The 22,817-nt window shown below is 37.8% G+C and overlaps 1 protein-coding gene across 1 annotated transcript in view; it reads left to right on the top strand.

Moving 5' to 3' along the window:
- The first annotated feature begins 9,176 nt into the window (after nt 1-9,176).
- The window catches only part of SH3D19 (SH3 domain containing 19), a 97,136-nt gene continuing 83,495 nt past the window's right edge, over nt 9,177-22,817 (top strand). Inside the window, exons 1-2 of the mRNA XM_045055779.1 lie at nt 9,177-9,352; nt 11,133-11,172. The gene's annotated coding sequence lies outside the window, so the exon portion shown is untranslated. The remainder of the gene's footprint in view (nt 9,353-11,132; nt 11,173-22,817) is intronic.

Genomic DNA, 22,817 nt, shown 5'->3' on the forward strand with positions numbered 1-22,817 from the left:
GGGGAAGCATTATTTCTGCCTGTGGGGAATCAAATAAGGCTTCAAAGTCGACATGGCAGATGTCTCTCAGGTCTCCTCTTAAAGATCCTGTGTCTCGGGCATCTGGGTGGTTCAGTCGGTTGGGAGTGCAATTTGTGATCTCGGCTCAGGTCATGATCTCACGGTTCACGGGATCAAGCCCTATGTCGGGCTCTGCGCTGGCAGTGCAGAGCCTGCTTGGGATTCTCTCTCCCTCTGGTGCACGCGCTCTCTCTCTCTCTCTCTCTCTCTCCCCCCCCCTCCCCTTCTCAAAATAAAAATTTTTTTAAAGGTTTCTGTGTTTTTTTTAGAACTGTGAAAAATCAGAACTGGACACTTATTTTAGAGGCATTCTGCAGTTAAAGAATATAATGAGACAATTGGGCATTCTCCTTGCTTGTGTCCCAGTAGCCTTTTGAAGGTGTTTGTGTGGATGGAAGTTTGTTAATAAAGTGGAGAGGAAGGAGACAGGTGGGCTTGAATTTGCAAGCAATGTGGTGTACAGAGAATACATTCTCAATTCCTAGGTAAGGTAATGTGGCAAGGCCTGAATGTGGCTTTACCTGTTCTCAATTGAAAGGAAAAAAATTCATCATTCTACAGTAGAGACCAAGAGTGCCCCACTGTGGATAAAAATTGGTTTGAGGACTCAATCAGAAAAATCCTTTATCTGTATAGGACAGGTTTGCACAGGCAAATGATCTTACATCAGAGTGAGACGTACAGTATTTGGAATACTGCGATCTTCCCTTTGTTTCCTGCTACCCTGTAAATTAAGGAGTCTCTTGGTTAGAGTGGTTTCTGATATTTGCTCATTTTGCAGAGACAGGTGTAAAAAGGTAAAACTTTGTTGTAGCATCTGCGAATTAATCAAAACTTAAGGAAGAACAGAATGTAAGAATGGGCCTTTTGTCCTTTAAAGAAAAAATAATAATCTTTATTTTTACCCTAACAGCTGAAAAAGCAACCTGTGATTAAAGATATTATCTATCCTTTGACACCTGAAATAACAATTTTAATCCTTGTTTTCTGGATTCTTATAAAAGAAATTCATACTATCCTAAGATATAGATGCCATTTGCTCTAATTTTATAAACATATATAAATATTTATAATATATTACAAATATATAAATATTTTACCTATTTAGGTTATTTCTTTACATCACTCATTAATCCTACAGAGGAAATTTATTTTAAAGTTCTTGGGGCTCAGAAAATGATTGTGAGGGCTAATTCTGACAGGATGGACTGGACTTCAAGGCATGGGAGGGACGGTGATCCTTAGTTGGCACAGTTTGCATTCTGAAGGAACTGCCTCTGTCTGCCTTTGAGTTCTCTTTCTCCTTTCTGCTGCTTACTTTTAGGGCTTATTTATCACTTCTGTCAGAAGCTGCAATGGGAAAATGAAGAAAAGTGAAAGTGCAGATTTATTAATTTTTTATAGTTAGCCCCTGGTTCAGAAGGGTAAGAGGCTGGAGCGATTAGGTAAGGGAGGGTTTGGAAATTATTTATTAGTACAGTCCTGTCCTCTTGACCAGTAGTAAGCAAGAAAAAAATTCTACAGAATTAAAAAATCCATACTGGACACAGGGTAATTAACCTTTTTAGATAATTCTACTCACAGTATTATGAACTCTATGAGTATTGTTTCCCTGATATTATCATCATGATAGTAGACATTTATTGAGCACCTTTCTTAGTCAGCAATCTTACTATGCTTTTTTTATTATTAATTTTCTTCTTTTTTTTTCTTAAATGTATATTTTTTTTTGAGAGAAAGTGCATACATGAGCAGGGGAAGGGGAGAGAGGGAGAATCCCAAGTAGGCTCCATGATGCCAGCACAGAGCTGACGTGGGGCTTGATCCCACAGAATGCGAGATCATAACCTGAGCCGAGATCAAGACTCAGACACTTAACCAACTGAGCCACCCAGGGACCCCTTCTTTTTCTTCTTCATTTTTTTTTTAAGTTTTTTTATTTATTTTGAGAGAGAGAGATGGGGGAAGAGTAGAGAGAGAGATGCCCAAGTAGGCTCAATGCTGCCAATGCAGAGTCCAATGCGGGGCTCACACTCATAGAACCTAAGCAGTTCTATGACTTAAGCAGAAACCAGGAGTGGGACGCCTACCCAGCTGAGCCACCCAGGCTCCTTTGTACTATCCTTTATATGCATTTCTTTATTTACTCATTCAATTTAATGAGATCGGTAGTACTCTTACTCCCTTTTAGAGATGTAGATACTGAGGCTTACATATCTTGCTAAAGCTTACATATCTTCTTGCTGAAGCTTACATGTCTTGCTAAAGTCATTCAGGTAATAAATGGTGAAGCAAAAAACTCAAAACAAGGCTTGTCTGACATGGAGTGCCTGCACTTAATCTTTGGGTTGTCATACTGAAATATGTATTGATTTCCCTTTACAGGCATGACCCAGTAATAGATACCTGGAGGCACTAAGTATACTCCCCTTTGTGGAACAGTGTAATTCTAAGATGCACAAATGAACCTAAACAATGGCAGAATCAAAGATAAATAAGTGAAATGATTATAGAAAGGACATATTTAATATAATCTTAAAAGATCAGAGCTTGACCTGATTGGATTGGAATGGAGATTCCTACACTTTTTTGTTTTTGGATCTGGCCCTACACCAGTAGGAGTTGAGTTCAGTAGAAAAGTGCCATCTACATGTCAGGCGTGGTGCTGGCCGTGGAGATCCAAACCCAAGCTCTGTGTGAGGGACTTTGATTTTCCAGGGGAGTGGATGGTGATGATAAGATAACACTGTGTGCCAATGGACCAGATATCAAGTCTGATTTTGTAAGAAACATTTCATCCTCAAAATAGTTTGGGAAATGTTGTGTTAAAGTTAAACAAATTTTTTTAATTGCAAGATTTCTCAGAGCCTTTAAGATACTAATATGCTTTGTGACTACCAAGAGGTTATTATAACTTGGGAAACACTGAAAGAAATGCCTGTTATTAGGTCACTCTCTCAAGTTACCTTTCTTGTGGCATCTTAACTCAAGGTAAAATTTATGACTCCGTTAGAAAAACCCTTAGAAATGACCTAGTATCTTGAATATGGGTCTAATATTTTTAATTTGGTAGTTGAGAGAATAGAAATTTATATTTAACTAAAAGGTCTTTTTATCCCTTCTTGAATCACAAGTTTCACTTGCTGAAAAGGTGTGATTTGATAACAAAGAGAGGTCTGAAAGTAATTATTAAGACAATCATTAGGGATCCTGAGGTGGGAACAGCAAGGAGAGTTGATGCCACCCTGTTACTAAGCCTGATTCCATATCTGCTCACTCGTCACCTTGCTCCCAGGACCTGAGTGGCACTGAATAAAATGTCCATCTTCCTAAAGTTTCTACCAAATGCACCTCGGGATGAAAAGGGGCAGTGGCTCTGATTTTTCATCTCTGAAACTACTAACTTAAAAAGCCTGATTCAATAGTGAGTCAAACTCAATAATCATAATGATTCAGCTGGACCATTTTTAATGTTTACTTGTTTTTGAAAGAGAGAGCGTGAGCAGGGGAGGGGCAGAGAGAGAGGGAGACACAGAATCAAGCAGGCTCCAGGCCCTGAGCTGTCAGCACAGAGCCTGACACAGGGCTCAAACCCATGAACTGTGAGATCATGACCTGAGCTAAAGTTGGACACTTAACCAACTGAGCCACCTCGGCATCCCTCAGTTGAACCATTTAAAAAAATAACTTTTAAAGTAGCAGTGTGTTGCTAAATAGATGATTCTCCTTCAAGTTGAAATGTGCTGTGATTTCTTCTCCTATGTGTGGTTTGGTTTGGTTTGGTTTGGTGAGAGCTACATTGAGACCAGAGTAGACCAAATGTGGCTCATTATAGGGCAGAGGGGATTCTTAGATCACTACCATGTTTATAAAAAGTAAAAAATGTATGGGAATATTTAGGTAGACACATTTTTTACCAGTAAAGATAGCCCAAAGAACAGGGCATCGTTGGACATTATCATTATCAACAAACATTCACAGAGGGCTGACTGAAACAGAGTTTAAGAGATTAGAGTCCTTAAGGGGCACTGAGGAATCTACTCCTGAAATTATTGTTGCACTATATGCTAACTAATTTGGATGTAAATTTTAAAAAATAAAAAATAAAATAAAAAAAAGAGAGATTAGAGTCCTGTTAGGGTTGCCTGGCTGATACAGTCAGTAGAGCATGCTACTCTTGATGTTGGGGTCAAGAGTATCCACTGGGTGTAGGGCTTACTTAAAAAAAAAAAAAAAAAGACAGTCTTATAGTCTTGCCTTCATCAGACATGCTGATTAGATAAGGGGATAGACCCATGCCTAAAACCTTAAATAATAAGACACACTGTCGTGGTAAGTGTCAATTTAGATAGTATGAGAATTCACGTAGGATGTGGTAGGCAGAATAATGTTGCCCCTTCAAAGATGTCCATGTCTTAAACCCTGGAACCTGTGAGGTTGTTATATTGTGCGGCAAAGAGGAGTTAAGGTTGCTAATCAACTGACCTTGAGATGAACAGATAATTTTGGATGATCCTGGTGAGCCCAGTATAATCCTTCGTGTCCTTTAAAGTGGAAAATGGAGGCAGAAGAGGTCTGAGTGAGAGAGAGAGAGACTTAAAGATGCTGCATGGTTGGAGGAAGGGGCCACAACCCAAAGAATGCAGGTGATCTTAGGAAGTTAGAAAAGGCAAGGAAACAGATTCTCAGTTTGAGCCCTCAGAAGGAATGTGGCCCTACAAACACCTTGACTTTTAGCCTAATGAGACCTATTTTGACTTCTGGCCACTAGAACTACATATAAGATAGTAAATTTTTGTTGTTTTAAGCCACTAAGTTTGTGGTAATTTGTTACAGCAGCAATAGGAAACTAATACAAGGATGCTGAAAAGAAATAGGAGTCAGGGACATTTTCATGAAGAAGGTGGTTTTTGAGCTAGGCATTAAAGATAGGAAGAATAGTAGTAAGAGAGTCATACAGTTTATCTTCCAGGTACTAAGTTCTTTATACCCTTTATACCCTTTAGCTCATTTATCCTCACAAAAGCCATCAGGATAACATTCTGCCCCATTGTGTAGATGAGAAAAACAATGTTTAGAGACTAACTTAATGTAGTCACTACAAGGCAGTACCAGTCACTACCACTAGTAAATAGTTGCCCTTTTAACAACATGATGACAGTTGACATTTATTGAGTGCTTACTTTGCCCAGGCAGTGCTAAGGATGTCACTCATTATCTCATGTAATCCTCTTAGACTCTGTGCATGTAGTAATTCATAATTTTTCTGAGGCATGGATTTGTCTGGCCAGTAACATGGCTGAAATGGAGGAAAAGAGACTAGAACCAGAAAACCCAGTCAAGACACACATCAGTCTGACAAGTGCTGATCAGAATGTAAAATATAGGTAAAGACAGTAGGCATGGGAAAGAGAAAGCAGATTCCACAGACAATCTGCTTCTTTGTTGAAACATAACTCCTTATTGAAAAAAACTTCCCTTCCATCTCTTAATTTCTCCTTCCCTGTGTGGTTAAGGTGCTACATTTTAATGAGTTTAGGCATTTTACAATGAAAATTAATGAAAGATGTCAGTATTGACAGTGCTGTAGACCAAACTTTTCCACTTACCCACAAAAGCGTGGGTAGCAGTCATGTAAACTTCTCTATAATATGTCTCATTTCTCTCCCACAGTGGTAACTCACCGAGATGGTCTTTAATTTCTTGGTGTAGTAGTAACTTTAAGTTCAACGACAGCAAATGTGTATTTATTGAAAATGTACCATTTAAAAGAACAATATACTATTTACTATGGGAGTCTCAAAAGTGACTGAAAATGAGTTTGGAAACATACCTGAACAAGGGTGGTGAAATGGAATCCAAAGGAGGAGATGAATAAGTATTACTGTCAGTAATTTTGTAGATTGAACCCTGGCTTCTTTTCAAGTAGACATATATTTGTAGTTTTCTTTGCCTAAATAAAAGAACTATGTAAAGACTTTAGTAAAGTGTCTGAAACTCTGATCTCATATATGTACAATTCCATCCATGGTCTATTTGAGTGGAACTACTTTCACAATCTTTTAATGAGTCACCAAAGTAAGCTTCATGAACCATAAATATCTTCTAATGGATGGATCCATTGTTTTATTTATTCTAATAAATAAAGGGGTAATGATAGTATTGCTCCAAGAGTTCTTTTTCAGAATGTGTTGATCCTTTAGTTAATACTGATTGGCACACAGCATTTTTGTAGGTTTGATTGATTTAAAAAAATAATATAGCGATGTCTGGGGTGGCTCAGTCGGTTAAGTGTCCCAACTTTGGCTCAGGTCATTATTTCGTGGTTCATGAGTTTGAGCCCTGTGTCTGGCTCAGTGCTGACAGCTCAGAGCCTGGACCCTGCTTCGGATTCTGTGTCTCCCTCTTTCTCTGCCCCTCCCCTGCTTGTGCTCTCTCTCTCTCTCTCAAAAATAAATAAATGTTAGAAAATAATAATAACATACTATATACTCTCAAGCTGGAACTTGACAATAATACTTGGGAGTATGGTTCAGAATCCTTTCATAGATAATACTAATTTTAAAGATAATATTCATTTAAAAAAAATTTTTTTTCAACGTTTATTTTTTATTTTTGGGACAGAGAGAGACAGAGCATGAGCGGGGGGAGGGGCAGAGAGAGAGGGAGACACAGAATCGGAAACAGGCTCCAGGCTCTGAGCCATCAGCCCAGAGCCCAACGCGGGGCTCGAACTCACGGACCGCGAGATCGTGACCTGGCTGAAGTTGGACGCTCAACCGACTGCGTCACCCAGGCGCCCCAAGATAATATTCATTTTAATACTCCAGTATGAGGTACAAGACAGATTGCATTATACCACTTCTTACTTATATTGTGAGCATGTCTGTGTGTACTCATTCATGTAGTTTGAGTCTTCCCGGTAATTTCAAAGAACGATTTAGGACTTTTCACTGCCAACTTGAGTTAGTAGTCTGAGTTCCCTACCCAATGGGGTTTGATTTTTCTATCCAGCTAAGTGATCAAAGCCAAATCCTCAAAGCCTGAATGTCTTACCATGGATTCTAATAAGTTCTAAGTTAGCCATTCTTCATGGTTTTAATCAAAGCAAAAGATGACATTTGCATTTTTGTCATCTTCATTTCAAAGTGTTTGTCCTATTATTAGATTCAGAATCATCCTGGATGGGTTACACATCAGTAGACTCTGCCTACCCATTCCCCCAAAACTGTCCCTGCCAGAACAGGAGCCCATTTCTACGTAAGTGGAATATGACCTAAATATGCAAACTTTGAATCCATGTATGTCCATATTACTTAGAATCAGAAGTCATCATGGCAGGAAAATTTGGGTAATCTGGAGTTCTCATACTGAGTCGACGACCCATGATAGCTTCCTACCACTCTCCTGATCTCTGTCCCTTTGATGTGCCATGGGTTCCCGCATTGCCTCCTTTACATCTGCCAACAGCATTTACACACATACAGCCATCAGCCCCCTTTGCACTAGTTCTGCCTCATTTTCTGCCTCTTTCTGTTTGCGGGGTATTCTTCCATTTCCTCAATTAGCTTTATTTACCAGGAAACATGGATGAGTAGGAATAGGGAATTTTCTCTTTCTCCCTCCCCACCCTGTGTGTGTGTGTGTGTGTGTGTGTGTGTGTGTGTGTGTGTGTGTGTGTGTGTGTGACATATACCTACAAAACCAAGAGACTTTTACATAACAATCCCGCCATGCTGACTTTCACATTGAGAGTGTATTGGTGAACTTTAAGTGACCTAAATCCTCATGCTCTGCATGGTGGGCCCCTGGAGTGAGTGCATTACCCACAGCAAATGTGCAGCATTTGGCAACTAAATTTTAGAGCATTCTTATTTTTAATAACTCCTTTTTTTCACATAAATGGTAAGACTTTGGTCTCGTAAGTTATTTGTATGATTTCTAAGTATATAAAAGTTCAGGAATCCTTTGCAAGTATATTCTTTCCTAATTATTTAAAAATTAGAAACTCTGGAAAAAATCGGGGATGTGTGCCAAAGAGTATTTGATCTGAAATAAATAAAATCCATATGCTTAAAGCACTATATATACTCAAGATGAAATTTCCATATTTGCTATGAATTTGTTTTCATTTTTCTTAAGGGAACTTTATCCGAATGTTTTGTTATTGTTGGCAAGATCCAGATCCTGAATCTCCCTCAGTGCTTTGTTTTGTTCAGTCTTAGATTTTGGACGAAAATAATAGCCGTTTATTAATTTGCCAAAAATTCCGCATCACCACTAATGTTATTTCTTGACGATTACACAATTGTCTTGGCTGTCATAAAAATTACTTTGCTTCAAAGTAAGTATATAAAAATTTGTATAGACACACAAATACACAATAGACACATACTACATATATGTATATTCAAGCAAAAAGATAACTTATGTGGGCACCTGAGTGGCTCAGTAGGTTAAGCATCTGACTCTTGATTTCAGCTCAGGTTATGATCTCACGGTTTGTGATTTCGAACCCTGTGTCAGGCTCTGTGCTGATAGCTCAGGGCCTGCTTGGGATTCTCTCTCTCTCCTCTCTCTGCCCCCCTGCTCTCTCTCTCTCTCTCTCAAAATAAATAAACATTAAAAAAATGTTTTAATAAATAAAATAATTGGATGTGAAATCCAATTATTAGCACACTTTGAGAAAAAATAAAAAGACAAGAACATGTGTTTTAATTTGTTTTCCATTGTCAAGAGCTGGGGAATGGGGAATATTGTGAGTAATGGATAATTTACCCTTACCCTCAAACTCTGAAATATATGGGTCTTAGGAGTAGCATGTTATAGTCACTGTGTATGTATATTTCCATAGGAATATAACACTGAGTGAATTTGGGAGGGAATGTTTAAAATGTCTTCCAAAAGATTATCAACTAGTTCAGTAGAGGTACTGTGGGGAGGCATTTGTATCTTCTTAGAGCACAAAGTATAAAATGACTGTAGACTTTACTGTTTTAACCAAGAACGAAGGAGAGCTATGAACCATTCACTTCCTGAGTGGACATGTTCCAGCTGTGCAGATTGGTCATAGCACATCTGCCAATCAGAACAGGCCCTAGAGGGAAGCCCTCGGGTGCTGAGTCTTGTTTACTTGCATTGTGACTCTGTTTCTCCCCTCCTGTGTTGTACCAGTAGGGAGTCTTGTAGGGGGGAATTTGCTATTACATGCCCAAATAAACTCTATGAAACTAGGATCACAGCCACATCAAATGGTATTACGGGCAGACTTTTAGCTCATCTTTAGCCACAGGTAAGAGTTGTTGCTTTTTTATATGAGGAAAGCTGATCTGCGTCCAGTTTATAGCTTTGCTTTGAGATATTTTACTTTTGTTAGCAGAACTAGCAGCCTATTACTGAAGAGGAACGATTGAAAACAATAATGATTAAATTGTGTGCTTTGTTGCTAGGACTTTAAATCTTTAGTGCTCAACAAATGAAAAACCATGGTATTTTTATTTGAGGGGGTGTAAAACTAAGGTAAATTAAAACGAAAGTTTTAAAAGCGGCAGTAACACTAGGTCACTGTGTAGAGAAACTGGAACCAGAAGCATATTAACGTTGTGCATTTTGGAGAGCATTATATCTAAACAAACATGTTTCATTGTGAATCTTCCTACTTGTTAGTCTTTCAGAAAACATACTTCTTGTGTACTAACGCCTTGGTTTGAAAAAAATTTCGTTTTCATTATGAACCTATTCAGAAAGAATTGATACATATGTTTAACTATGTGAATCCTATACGTTTTCTTCCATAATTCTCTCTAGAAGTTTTATAGTATGTTTTTATTATAAATCTTTATGCTGCTCCACGAGCATAGGGGGAAATAAAAGAGTTCCTGTCTAATCTTTGTTTTGCCATTAAATTCTATATTGTTAGTATTAATTCAGAAGATACTTTGGAAAACTATATTTTGATAACATTGCATGAGATTTTTAAAAAGTCATTGTATAGGGTTTTATTGTGGCTTATACATTGCTTTCTGTTGTTAGTTTTTCCTTAACACTGAGACCTTTTCCCTTTGTTTATTTTTAAGCATGTACTGAAAAAAAAATTGTTACTTGGAGTAAAAAAAAAAAAAGACAACCTGTGGATTTTGTAGTTCTCTCTCTTGTATATAATAGTCTTCAGTGGATTAACAACATTTTACAGAGTCCCAAGAGACACTTTTAAAAACTTCAAGCAGCCATGCTCTTGTCAATTACCTTATAGCAAAGTGTCTCACCCTCAGGACTATTGACATTTTGGGTGAGATAATTCTTTGCTGTAGGGTGCATTGTAGGATGTTTAACCGCATCCTTGGTTTCTCTATCCACTAGATACCAGTAGCTCCCTCTTACTCAGTTGTGACAACCAAAAATGTCTCCAGGCATTGTCAAGTGTCCCCTGGGGGAGGAGGAGTGAAATTGCCCCTAGTTGAGAGTCACTGCCCTCTATAGCACATTAGACCTAATTATCAGTGAGACCTTGAAATCCAACTTCTGAACAGTTTTGGGCAATAGAGAGTTAAGAATGAGGCTGTATGGGTCTCAGTATGTTTGCAGATGTTGCTGTAGCTGACTGCTCATTTTTTTTCCCCTCCCCATCCTGTTGGAAGCTTTTGCCAACCATGATTCATGGAATGATTTTTTTGAGCTGAGTAATCTGTGGCTTTTCAGTTTCCTTACTTTCTTTCCTTAGCTAAATTTGTTTGGGTTTTAGCAAAGTGTTTAAAACAGCAAAGATCTTTGTTTTGGGTTTTTTTTCTTTCACAGCAAAGATCTTTGGAAATGAAATAATACATGTAATGATATACTTTCCAAGTAGATGATTTTCACCAACCGTAAAAATTTTACATGCCTGTCTTTGTATCCTTTGTACCTCTTCTGTAAGATCCTCTCAACTCTGATGAAGAGCCTTATACAGGGGAAGACACAGCAACCTTTGAACAGTGCTTTGTGAAATCTAATGGTGTAGCAGCTGGTATTTAAGAACTTTTTTTCCAGGGCTTCTGAAGAGCATTTTGACATGTAATTGTCTTCTTTCTTTACAGATTGCAACGAACGAAATAAACCAGAGCATCGTTCTTCAAGGTATGAGTTTATACTATTTAATAATTCTGTATAACACTTCTCATTTGGAAAATATTTGGAGGTAGTACAAGTATTCCTTATAGAGTTCTTGTATATTTGAATCTGTGGCATTCAGAGAAGCTTCACAAGGGAAACATTTCTTTTTATTCCCTGAACATATTCTTTATATTTCATGAACAAAAATTCTTTATGAAATTATTGATTATACCTGAAAGACATACTTAATTTTGAGTATTCCTATCAGTGACAGGTAAATCTTTATAAAAAAAAATTATTTTTATCTCTGTTTCCTTCCTTTGGTGGTTTTCTTTGACCGATATTTTTATAAGTGTGCATTTCTTTTTTCCTAATTATAAAACTAACATGGGCTCACTGTAGAAATATTTAAAAAAATTTTTTAAATACAAAGTATTAAAAAACAAAGCAAAACAGCTTGTCTTCCATTAGCTACAGATGGCTGGTTACTGCTAAAAAACTTGTGCAGTTCTTCTAGTTTTTGTCAGTATATATGTATTCCAGTTGAATTCTTTAAGTTCCTGGTACATAGTTTCAAAGGGCGGGAAGCCTGTTTCACTAAGCCCCTCACTCACACTGAGAGTGTATTTCAAACAAGACCTTCACCAGCACTGAAGAGTATTCTTAAAAATCCTTGTCAAACTTATAGGTAGAAAATTCTGTACCTTCTACTCCTACACCAGAATGACAGGCCTGTGTTCAATTTTTTTTTTTCCCTTTAGCCTAGTTCTGTGAAGGATTATAATTTCTTTAATACCATTTTTACCTTATTCCACAGTACATCACTTTTTCTTTGCATTTTGTGTTGTGGGAACTGATAATATGGTAATAATGCGTTTACTGGGTTGACTGTTCTGATAAACCAAATACTGATGCTTTTTCAAGGTATCAAACCCAGAATGCACTGACCTCAAATGAATAAAAATACAAAATCTATGAAAACTCCATTAGTTGCTCTTCCATCTTGCAGAGATGATCAGTCAGAACAGGTTAGTGAGACCTAATCTGGGAGGAAAATACAACAGAGTATTTGGAATATAAGGCTGATTTTTTTTTCCAGGTATAATTCACATATGTAAAAGTTCACTCCTCTTGGTGTATGGTTCTAGGAGTGTTGACAAATACATACAGTTATATAACCACCACCACAATTGTAGAAAAGTCTGTAAGACTGATTTTTTTTTTAATACTTAAAAAATAATAGAAAAAGGCAATGTAAGAGAGAAGACTTTGACAGCATGTTTAACTGTGAATGGCATGAAGTTGGAATGGTAAAAAAAAACAAAAAACACTTCGTCTGATAAAATCAGGATCCGGAAGACTCTTGGCATACTGAACATTTGACTAAATCAAACCATGTAAGTTTTAATTGGAACAAATATAAATCCTTACACTTAGGTGTGAAAGACCAATGGAACATAAGGAGATAACGGGATTATAACTATGTTTGGAAAAAAAGTCTTGAAGATTTAGTTCTTCATAAATTTGTCATGTCAATAATTTTATGTCATTGCCTACACCTCACTCAAAAATGTCAGCATTGATTTAATTGTACTGAAAGAATTATAATGTCCAATATAAGAAAAGTCATAGCTCTAGACCATAGTTTATGATACTATATCCAATTTTGGATCCACAAGGCCTTGAAAAAGTGAAGTATGCAGTGACTGTCTATATCGATATCACTTGAGGAACTTAAAATCAAAAACAGAGTCCCATACTCTACTCCAGAGATTCCTATTCAGTAAATATGGAATGAGTGGATCCTGGGAATCTGTCTAGTAAAGAAATCCGTCAGTGATTCTGATGTATAGGCAGGTTGGGAACCACCAGCATTGAAGAAAGCAGCTGAGTTGGGACAGGGAATATGAAAGAGAAGAGTAGGGTAGAAATCAAAGTTAAGTCACAAGAAGACTTGTGTAAGGAGTTTGGTGAATTTAGCCTAGGTGTGCAAGTTAGGGGAGGTATATGGGACAGAAGTAACTGACTTTGAGCACCTCTGAGCAACTGGCTGGTATGTAGAAGACACTAGCAGACTTGCTCCTCCTAAATGCCTGTCCCCACTACCAGGAACCAGGTATCCTTGGAGGAATGGCTGATACCAGGTCTGGGGAGGGGAAAGTACAGGTGAGCCTGGACTCATGGTGTGATGGGAAGAGGAAATGTTCAGCTAATGGGTCATGTCAAAAGGCCTTACAGGGTGCCTAGGGGTGGTTCAGTTTGTTAAGTAACTGATTCTTGATTTCAGCTCAGGTCATGATCTCGAGATTTGTTAGTTTGAGCCCCATGTCAGGCTCTGTGCTGACAGTGTGGAGCCTACTTGGGATTCTCTCTTTTCTTCTCTCTCTGCTCCTCCCCCATTCGTGTACTCTCCCTCCCTCCCTCTGTCTCTCTCTCTCTCTCTCTCTCTCTCTCTCTCTCAAAATAAATAAATAAAGTTAAAAAGATGAGGAAAATGTATTTTTAAAAAAGCATAGGAGGCGGTTTCAGGAGCCTCCCACTGGCCAAATCTGGGACAATTGGGGTATCAAAATTTTTTTAAATGATAATGGATTCTAACACATTGGATTTTTAAAAAACCATGCAGGAAAGATCATAGAATCAGAAAATCATCATTTTATAATTCTTAGTGTAATAGTTGATTCAGGCAAGGATTATCAGTAGCTCCTAAAAGTTGGGTAAAAAATAGTTGGAGGGACATACATTTACACTGCCTTAAAATTATTTTAAGCTTCCAGTTACAAAGGGGAAATGTACCTTTTCAATGAATAGATCTAGGGATCTCATTCTTAATCAGGCAGTCAACTTATATCATTACTAGTGAGACATCCTGAGAGTATGTGCCTCCACATGGTGCATTAGCAATACACATAGATATCATTACAGGCTAGTAATCCTGGTAAAACCAGATCATGTAATGAAAAATACTAAAAGGCTAAAAAAAAAAAAATCTAGATTAAAAGAGACTGAATTTTTCTTTAAATTGGAATTTTAAAATCCAGATTTTTATAAACACTTTGGGAATAATTAGAAAAATTTAAATATGAATTTTACTTTAGATAATATTTTATTAATAAAACTTAGGTATATAATAGGAATGCTGTTTTGTGGGAGAATGTCCTTATTCTTAATAGATGCACAAGAAAGTAATAGAGGTGGTGTAGTCTTATGTTTACAAAATAAATTTCAAGTGATTTATGAGAAGAAAGAAATGAACAAGAGGTAAAACAGAGTAAATATGGGAAAATAGTAATTGGTGAAAAGATGAAAGATATGTGGGGTTAATTGTGCTGTTCCTTCAACTTTTCCAGTAGACTTGAAATTTGCAAATTAAAAAGTAGCAGTGGAGGGAACTGTTCTGTGTTCCATAGAGTCCCAGAGGGCAGAATGTGCCTCCATGGGTAGAAGTTGAGGGGGGTTACTTCTGCACAATGTGAGAAGGATTTCCTAACAGCTGGTCAAAGATGGAATGGGTCACTCTGTAAGGGAGCATTGTGAAAAGCTAGATGAACTAGTGCTGGGCATAAGAGAAAAGGTTCACACATTGCAGAATTATTATTCTAGGTGGTTCCAGTTTCTTGCTCATTCAATAGCCAATAGGTATTTGTTGAGAGGCCCTAATCTGGGCTCAGGATACCATAGAAAATAAGAAAAAGTCTGAGCACGGAGCACCCATTGTTTTGGATTTACACTCCCAATCTCAGGGATCTAGTCTTCCTAATTTCTGCTTCACAAAATGCTTGTGGTACTCTTCAGGATATTCGGAAAAGACTCAGATTCTCAAGGACTATGCTACTAGTCCTGGTAAGCTTAAGTATTTAGTACAGTGCCCGGTCCATGATAAGCACTTAATAAGTAAATGTTTGTTGAATAAATGACAGTTGTAGTTCAAAGAGAGAAGGGAAAATGCCACTATTTTTCTCTTGCAAATTGGGAAGAATCTGACTCTGGAAAGCTCACCCATAACTGTTATTGACTATGTTTGTTACAAGTACAATAAGAAGTAATAAGAAAGGAGAGACGTTTTTCCAGGAAAGGCCATTATTTTCTGTCCAGAGGTCTGCTGAGACTGGCAGTGACCTGTTCTTTTCCTGTCATTGTCAGACGAGCAGGACTACCCCACCAGGCCTGCAGTGTCGGGCAGAATACCTGCTGCATCAATAGAGCAGAAAGGGGGGCTCCTGGGTGGCTCAGTCGGTTGAGCCTCCGACTTCGGCTCAGGTCATGATCTCATGGTCCGAGAGTTCGAGCCCCACGTCGGGCTCTGTGCTGACAGCTCAGAGCCTGGAGCCTGCTTCGGATTCTTGTCTCCCTCTCTCTCTGACCCTCCCCCATTCATGCTCTGTCTCTCTCTCTCTCAAAAATAAATAAACATTAAAAAAAATACAGCAGAAAGTAGAGAATATAAACAAAAGTCACTTAATTTTGGTATGTTTGTTGGTTCTCCTCAGGCCACTCATTCAGTAGCAAGAATGATGGCCTGAACGCCAGCAAGGATGAGATGTGTTTCTTTTGTTTGTATTTTTATAAGGCCAAACACTCCTATAGCTTTCCCAGTGAGAAGTGAATAAATCTGGATGTCTGCCTTTCATTTCAGTGCTGAAGGAAGGAAAGCATTACTCTTATCAAGTTAAAAGAAGAGGCCAACACTAAGACCTCAAGCTAAAAATATTGCTTAAGCATCTCTAAGTGGCTTGCTGCGTGCTTTTTGATGAGTTTTTGATGTTGGTGTTTAAAAATTTTGCTTATTGCTGATTGAGCTTTGTTGAAGTCAGAAATACTTGGCTTCTTCTTATCTTTTCCTTATTAGTTTAAATACACCATTTACCAAATTGATATCCCATGGAATATTCTTATGTAGGATATTAAGCAGTTTACGAGAAATAAATACTCATGCACAAAAAAGTCCGTGAAAAGGTGAGTTTAAACAAAATTAGACAGGGGCTCCTGGGTGGCTCAGTTGGTTAAGTGTCTGACTTTGGCTCAGGTCATGATCTTGCAGTTTGTGGGTTTGAGCCCTGGGTCAGGTTCTGTATGGACAGCTCGGAGCCTGGAGCCTGCTTCGGATTCTGTGTCTCACTCTCTCTGCCCCTCTCCTGCTCATGCTCTGTCTCTCCCTGTCAAAAAAAAAAAATAATAAAACATTTAAAAAATTTTTTTAAAAAGCAAACAAAAGAAAACAAAACAAAATTAGACTTTTTTTTTTTTTTTTTTTTTGCTGTGATTCTAGTAAGAGTCTTTGAAATGCTAAAGTACATTATAGAACTCCCAAGTGAAAGATTTACTATGCAGGACTTTAAAATTTTGTTTGAATTTGTAACTTCCTTTCCCAGACACAACTATTAATAACATATAGGAAAATGTGCTATGAAATGACAGTTTGGGAAACTAATTGAGAGAGAAGTAGGAGCTAAAGATAATAAAGAAAGTTAAGCCCCTGTGGCAAGCAGTGTCAGGAATGGAAAGTTACAAGCTCTTTTTACTACCATACCAGCTCTGAATAATAGATCCCAATGACTTATGGGGGCTGAAATCAGCTACTTTGTCTTAAATGTTTTACCTACTACAAGGAAATAATTTACAGCAGCAAAACAAAACAAAACAAAAAACCCACAAGAAGGCATTGAAATGAGAACCCTAAATCTACTACTCAAGCATTATCATTTGAATCTGTCTTCCAAACACCTTCTTAAAACCACCTTTAAGAAGTTACAATCCCCTTTGACATCTATTTGTAAAATTCAGTGAAATTGCAGAAAAATCACACAAAAAATGTTTGAACTCAACAAAATGAAATTTTAAGGAATAGGAAGAAATACCAAGGCATTTTTGAAGTTCAGAAGAGGGAGGTGGACTCCTGCAAGTAATTAAGACAGTGTTTTGTCAACAAACAGAAGGACAGGTCAAGGGAACAAAATAGAGTCCACAACAGACATAGATGGATACACATAGTTCTGTGTCTTATGCTGTAATAGGGGCGGCATTCAGATTAAAGGGGGAAATGGACATGTCAGCAAATGATGCAAGAAAAATTGATTATCCATATTTTTAAAAATACAGATGGAATTTGTTTTATATAAGGTAGAATCTAAATACATAAAAGTCCAAAAATGAAACTAAAACATTTTGAAGAAATAAATGAGACTATCTTTATGACTTTGGGGTAAGGAATGTGTTCTTAAACAAGGCTTAACAAGTACAGACCACAAAGAAGAGGATTAGTAAATTTATGTGAAAATTTAAACCTTAAGTACATAGGGGTGCCTGGGTGGCTCAGACAGTTAAGCATCTGGCTCTTGATTTTTGCTCAAGTCATGATCTAATGGTTTGTGAGATCAAGCCTCGTGTCAGGTGTGGAGCCTGCTTGGGATTCTTTCTCCCTCTCTCTTTCCCCCTCTCCCCACTTGCACACACGTACCACTCTCTTTCTCTCCCTCAAGATAAATAAATACACATTAAAAAAAAAAAAACCTTATGTGTATGAAGACCTCAAAAGCATGTGAAAAGCATGGGTATGCAATGCACACAGGCAGCAAAGGTCAGTGTCTATAAATAAATGTGTCCATAAATAAGAAACTACATATCAGAATGAAAAAAGAGAGGGAACTATGGCTAGGGAACTCACAAAAGATGAAAGCTAAGTCGCCAACTAATATTTGAAAACCTTATTTATCTTGCTACTATTAAGATATACCAGTGACATGATAATGTGATACTATTTCACTTCTTTCAAGTAGGCACAGAAATCTCAAAAGTTGATGATAACAAGAATGTATGAAAAAATTTGGTGTATCCTATTTAGAGAGCAACTGAGCAATACCTGATGAAGCTGAAAATGCCCATAGCCTACAGCCCAGCAGGTATTATATGCCCTCAGGAAATTGTTTCGCATGTGCCAGAGAGGAACCACATACAAGAATGTTGGGAGTAGCACTGTTTGGATTAAGGGAATTTACTATATATGGCAACGTAGGTTAATCTCAGAAACATAATTTGGGCTGATAAAAGGCAAGTTGTAGAAAGATAGGTAAAGAATGATACTATTTGTATGAAGTGGAGGTCCGCAAATGGGCCAAATCTGGCCTGCCACCTGTTTTTATAGGAACTCATTCATGCTCATTTGTTTGCATATTCTCTATGGCTGATTTTGCATTTAAACAGCAGAGTTGACTACTTACAACGAAAACCATATGGCCTTCAAACCCAGTGTGGTCTCTACGCTGACAGCAGAGAGCCCAGTGCAGGGCTCGATCTCACAAACCATGAAATCATGAGCTGAAGTTGGGATGCTCAGCTGACTGAGCCACCCAGGCGCCCCTTGCTTTGCAGATTTCTATTTCATTTTCTCACTTAAGAGTTATACAAGTAGGGGCACCTGGGTGCCTCAGTCGGTTAAGCATCTGACTTTGGCTCAGGTCATGATCTCACGGTTTGTGGGTTTGAGTCCTGTGTCGGGCTCTGTGCTGACCGCTCGGAGCCTGGAGCCTGCTTCCGATTCCATGTCTCCCTCTCTCTCTGTTCCTCCCCTACTCGTACTCTCTTTCTCTCTCTCTCTCTCTCTCTCTCTCTCTCTCTCTCTCTCTCTCTCTCAAAAATAAACATTAAAAAAAAGTTATACAAGTAATACATGAAAACATTTTTTAGTAGTACAGAAACATGGTGTCTGCCTTTATTCCATAGGCAACTATTTTTAACAGTATAGTGGTTCAGTGTCTATCCTAGTCTACTTTCTATGCATGTATATAGTGTATATTCAAGTTATATTTACAATAGCAGGGATGAGTGTGTGTAGTATATATGTATATATGTGTGTGTATATATATGTTTGTATATATTTATGCAAACTTGCCCTTTTCATTTAGATTTTAGAAAGTTTGACCATGTCACTTTCTCCTTCATTATTTTTTTAAACTGCTACATAGAATTTTCTCATGTAATTATATTATTATTTACTTAACTAGCCCTTTATTAATAGCATTTGGGTTGTTTATCAATAGCAGCAGAAATGCTGCTGCAGTAAACATCTTTATGTTTGTATCATGTGCATACATATGTGAGAAAGCCTCTGTTGTTTCTTTTAAGTTAGATTTTTTTCCCCAAGGTTCTATTGAACTCTTACTCTCATTCATAATTATCTTAAGTTTTGAAATGTTATATACCTTACATTTGTACTCTCTTCCCTACTCTCAGGTCGCTTCATGATAGTTTTGTGTCACTGCAGGTTCAGTAGGGTCCATTTCAACCCCCCTCCACATAGTATAGCCTGAAACGTCACCCTGCACAGGGAGACATTCAAACTCAACATGCAGTATATTTGTAGCACATTGGTCAGTACACTCAGATTTAATAATTGATGATGTTAAAATTCAGCAACCACTTTGTTATTAAGAATTTGAAAGAGTCTTGGTTTTCTGCGTTGGTATCCTGTTGTTGGTCTTACAGAGATGTTAAGGATTTTATTTGACACTTTAGCATCATCACATTATGACTTAAATAGATTAGCTAAAAGCAAAAGATTTAACTTGTTTTTGATCTTCTCTTTTCTAAATACGTTTGTTAAAATGTCGTGCTCTGCTGGGCTTAGTTTAACTGCTGTAATTCTGTAGCATCTCCCTGCCCATATGTTTTGATTCCTGTACGTCTATAAACTATAGCTTGTGTGTAATTACTTTCTTGCATTATGTTTTCTAAGCTATAAGAGAAACATTACTTTTGCTGTAGCATCTGTAATGCTATAAAAGAGGTAAAAAATTAAAGTGTATGCAGGTTTTGGGGGGAAAAATCCTTTTGCACTGGGAGATGTGAAAGGATTATTAACATTTCATGTCATTCTACAGAGAATGTATATTTATTATGTTGTTTTATTGTGGTTTTAAGAAATGTGACGTTAGCATCCCCCCAACCCCCGCCGTGTGATGAGAATGAAAATGAAGCATTTATATGGTTTATCGGTTGGGTAATTGAAAAGTTTTATCAGCTGGCCTACCACTGCCATAGTACTTGGTGTGGGGGCTTCTCTGAGGTTTTTTCAAATTAAACTATCAGCTGGCAGTTAACTTTGGAAAAGCTGCTGGTCCTGTATTTATTACTTTTTCTCAGAATGGGCACGCATGGCCACCCATTTCTTAGCAGTCCAAGGAGCATATGAAGTGCCTGGCCGGCCCTTAAATTTTTTCATCCTAATTCTTTCCTCTCTTTCCCTTGGGTCAGTTATATTTTATATTAGTTCTTTATTTTTCTGCAGTATAATTTAGAAGCAGTTATTTATATAGTTCTACAGAATCTATAATAAATATCCTGTAGTGGAGTGAACTTTGTATACATCTTTGTGGATCTCAGTCTGTTCCTAGGTTATGGTTTTACCCCAGCTAATAAATATCTGCATACAGCTGGACTTCTGTGTTTTCTTTAAATGTTGTCTCTTAGCGGCACAACATATATCACATTCTTCAAGAGCACTGATTAGGACTATAAGCCACACAATTATTCTAATTCCTGGAAGAATCTTAGCATGCACAAAATTGCTAAACAACTACTTAGTAGCCCACTTACCTCCTGTCTCATTAATAGTAAACTGCCGTTGATCAAAATTCATTCTTATCCTTATACATAAAACCCTTCTCAAAACCAGAAATCATGCCTGGTCCCAAAAATACAATTTCAAGGTTGAAGGCTTAGGCCCTTTTGGTTGTTTGCTCCTCCAGATAATAAGTCAAATTTTTGTCACTTCTGATCTTGTTCCAGTTGTAGAGGAGCTCTGCAGAGATGCAGAGTGAGCTTGCCCACGCTTATGCCACACTTCTAAATGCAGCAAAATAAGGCAAGCATGCCCAAGGACTCATGTGTGTGTCCCTCTCCTCTTGGAAAGGAGGTTTGAGAAGCAGTACCCTTTGGAAATTAAGGAGATAAAAGAATAAAAGGAGAGTGTTGGTTGTCTAATTGTCTGAATGCTTCAGAGTAACATTGTGTCTAAAATACAAACATCCCCTCAATTGTAAACTGGTTTCCTGTAGATAATACTGTCTCTGGTACACTGCCTTGTTCCAGGCAGTCAGTTCAGGGATGCTACCTCGGGATGACAAGCAGGACTTAAAGTTTATCCCCATCTATTGCCCAGTAGTTTCTCTTTGGTTACAGATTCTTTTTTTTTTTTCTCCTCCAGGTTTATTTTGACAGAAAAGAGCGTGCACTCATGAGAACATAGGTGAGGGCCACAGAGAGAATCCCAAGCACACCCTGTGCTGCTGTTGTCAGCACACAGCCCAACATGGGGCTCAGTCCCACAAACTGTGAGATCACAACCTGAGCTGAAACCAAGTGTTGGACACTTAACCATCTGAGCCACCCAGGTGCCCCTGGTTACAGACTCTTAAGTTCCAAGTAGAAAAAATCTTTATCAGCTGAACTCCATTCTTCAGAATTTTTCCATATGGTTAATTCCTATCTTTAACTCCATTGCTTTTTTTTTTTTTCTAATGAAGTTACATTTATTTGTTCTGATTATAAAGTGGAATATGTTCTTGGGCACCTGGGTGGCTTGGTCAGTTAAGCATCTGACTTCAGCTCAGGTTATTATCTCACAGTTCATGAGTTTGAGCCCTGCTTTTGACTCTCTGCTGTCAGCATAGATCCTGCTTCGGATTCTCTATTTCCCTCTCTCTCTGCCCCTTCACCACTTGTGTGCTCTCTCTCTCTTTCTCAAAAATAAATATTAAAAAAAAAAATTAATGAAATTAAAAAACAAAGCAGAATATGTTCATGATAGAAAACTTGGGGAAAGGGGCCCCTGGGTGGCTCAGTCGGTTAAGCGTCCAACTTCGGGTCAGGTCATGATCTTGCGGTTTGTGAGTTTGAGCCCGTTGTTGGGCTCTGTGCTGACAGCTCAGAGCCTGGAGCCTGCTTCAGATTCTGTGTCTCCCTCTCTCTGCCCCTCCCCTGCTCATGGTCTGTCTGTCTCTCTCAATAATAAATAAGCGTTTAAAAAAAAATTAAAGAAAATTTGGGGAAAAATAAGCATATAAAAGAAAAAATCATCCATAATTCCATCTCTTTATAATTAATCACTATCACATTTTGGTATATCTTTTTAAACAGATACTATAATTTTAACATAGGGGCTTATGAATATACTGTTTAAAATTATTTTTAACATTATAACATGAACATTTTCCCCTTTCATTAAGCTTATAAATTACGATTAAAACTTGGACTACAGAGTAATGCATTTTTATTATAGAAAGTTTATCTTGGGGCGCCTGGGTGGCTCAGTCAGGTAAACGGCCGACTTTGGCTCAGGTCATGATCTCACGGTCCGTGAGTTCGAGCCCCGCATCAGGCTCTGTGCTGACAGCTCAGAGCCTGGAGCCTGTTTCAGATTCTGTGTCTCCCTCTCTCTGACCCTCCCCCATTCATGCTCTGTCTCTCTCTGTCTTAAAAATAAATAAACGTTAAAAAAAATAAAAAAGAATAAATTAGGCATTTTATTAAAAAAAAAAGAAAGTTTATCTTAAGAAAGAAAAAAATTAAAATTACTCATAGTCCAACCACTGAATTATAACTTAGTATACTGGTGGTTCAGTCTTTTTTCTGTGCATATGTGTTTTTTTTTAAATATATAATTGGGGTAATAC

This window comes from Felis catus, chromosome B1, assembly GCF_018350175.1.
Source record: "Felis catus isolate Fca126 chromosome B1, F.catus_Fca126_mat1.0, whole genome shotgun sequence".
Lineage (NCBI taxonomy): Eukaryota > Metazoa > Chordata > Mammalia > Carnivora > Felidae > Felis > Felis catus.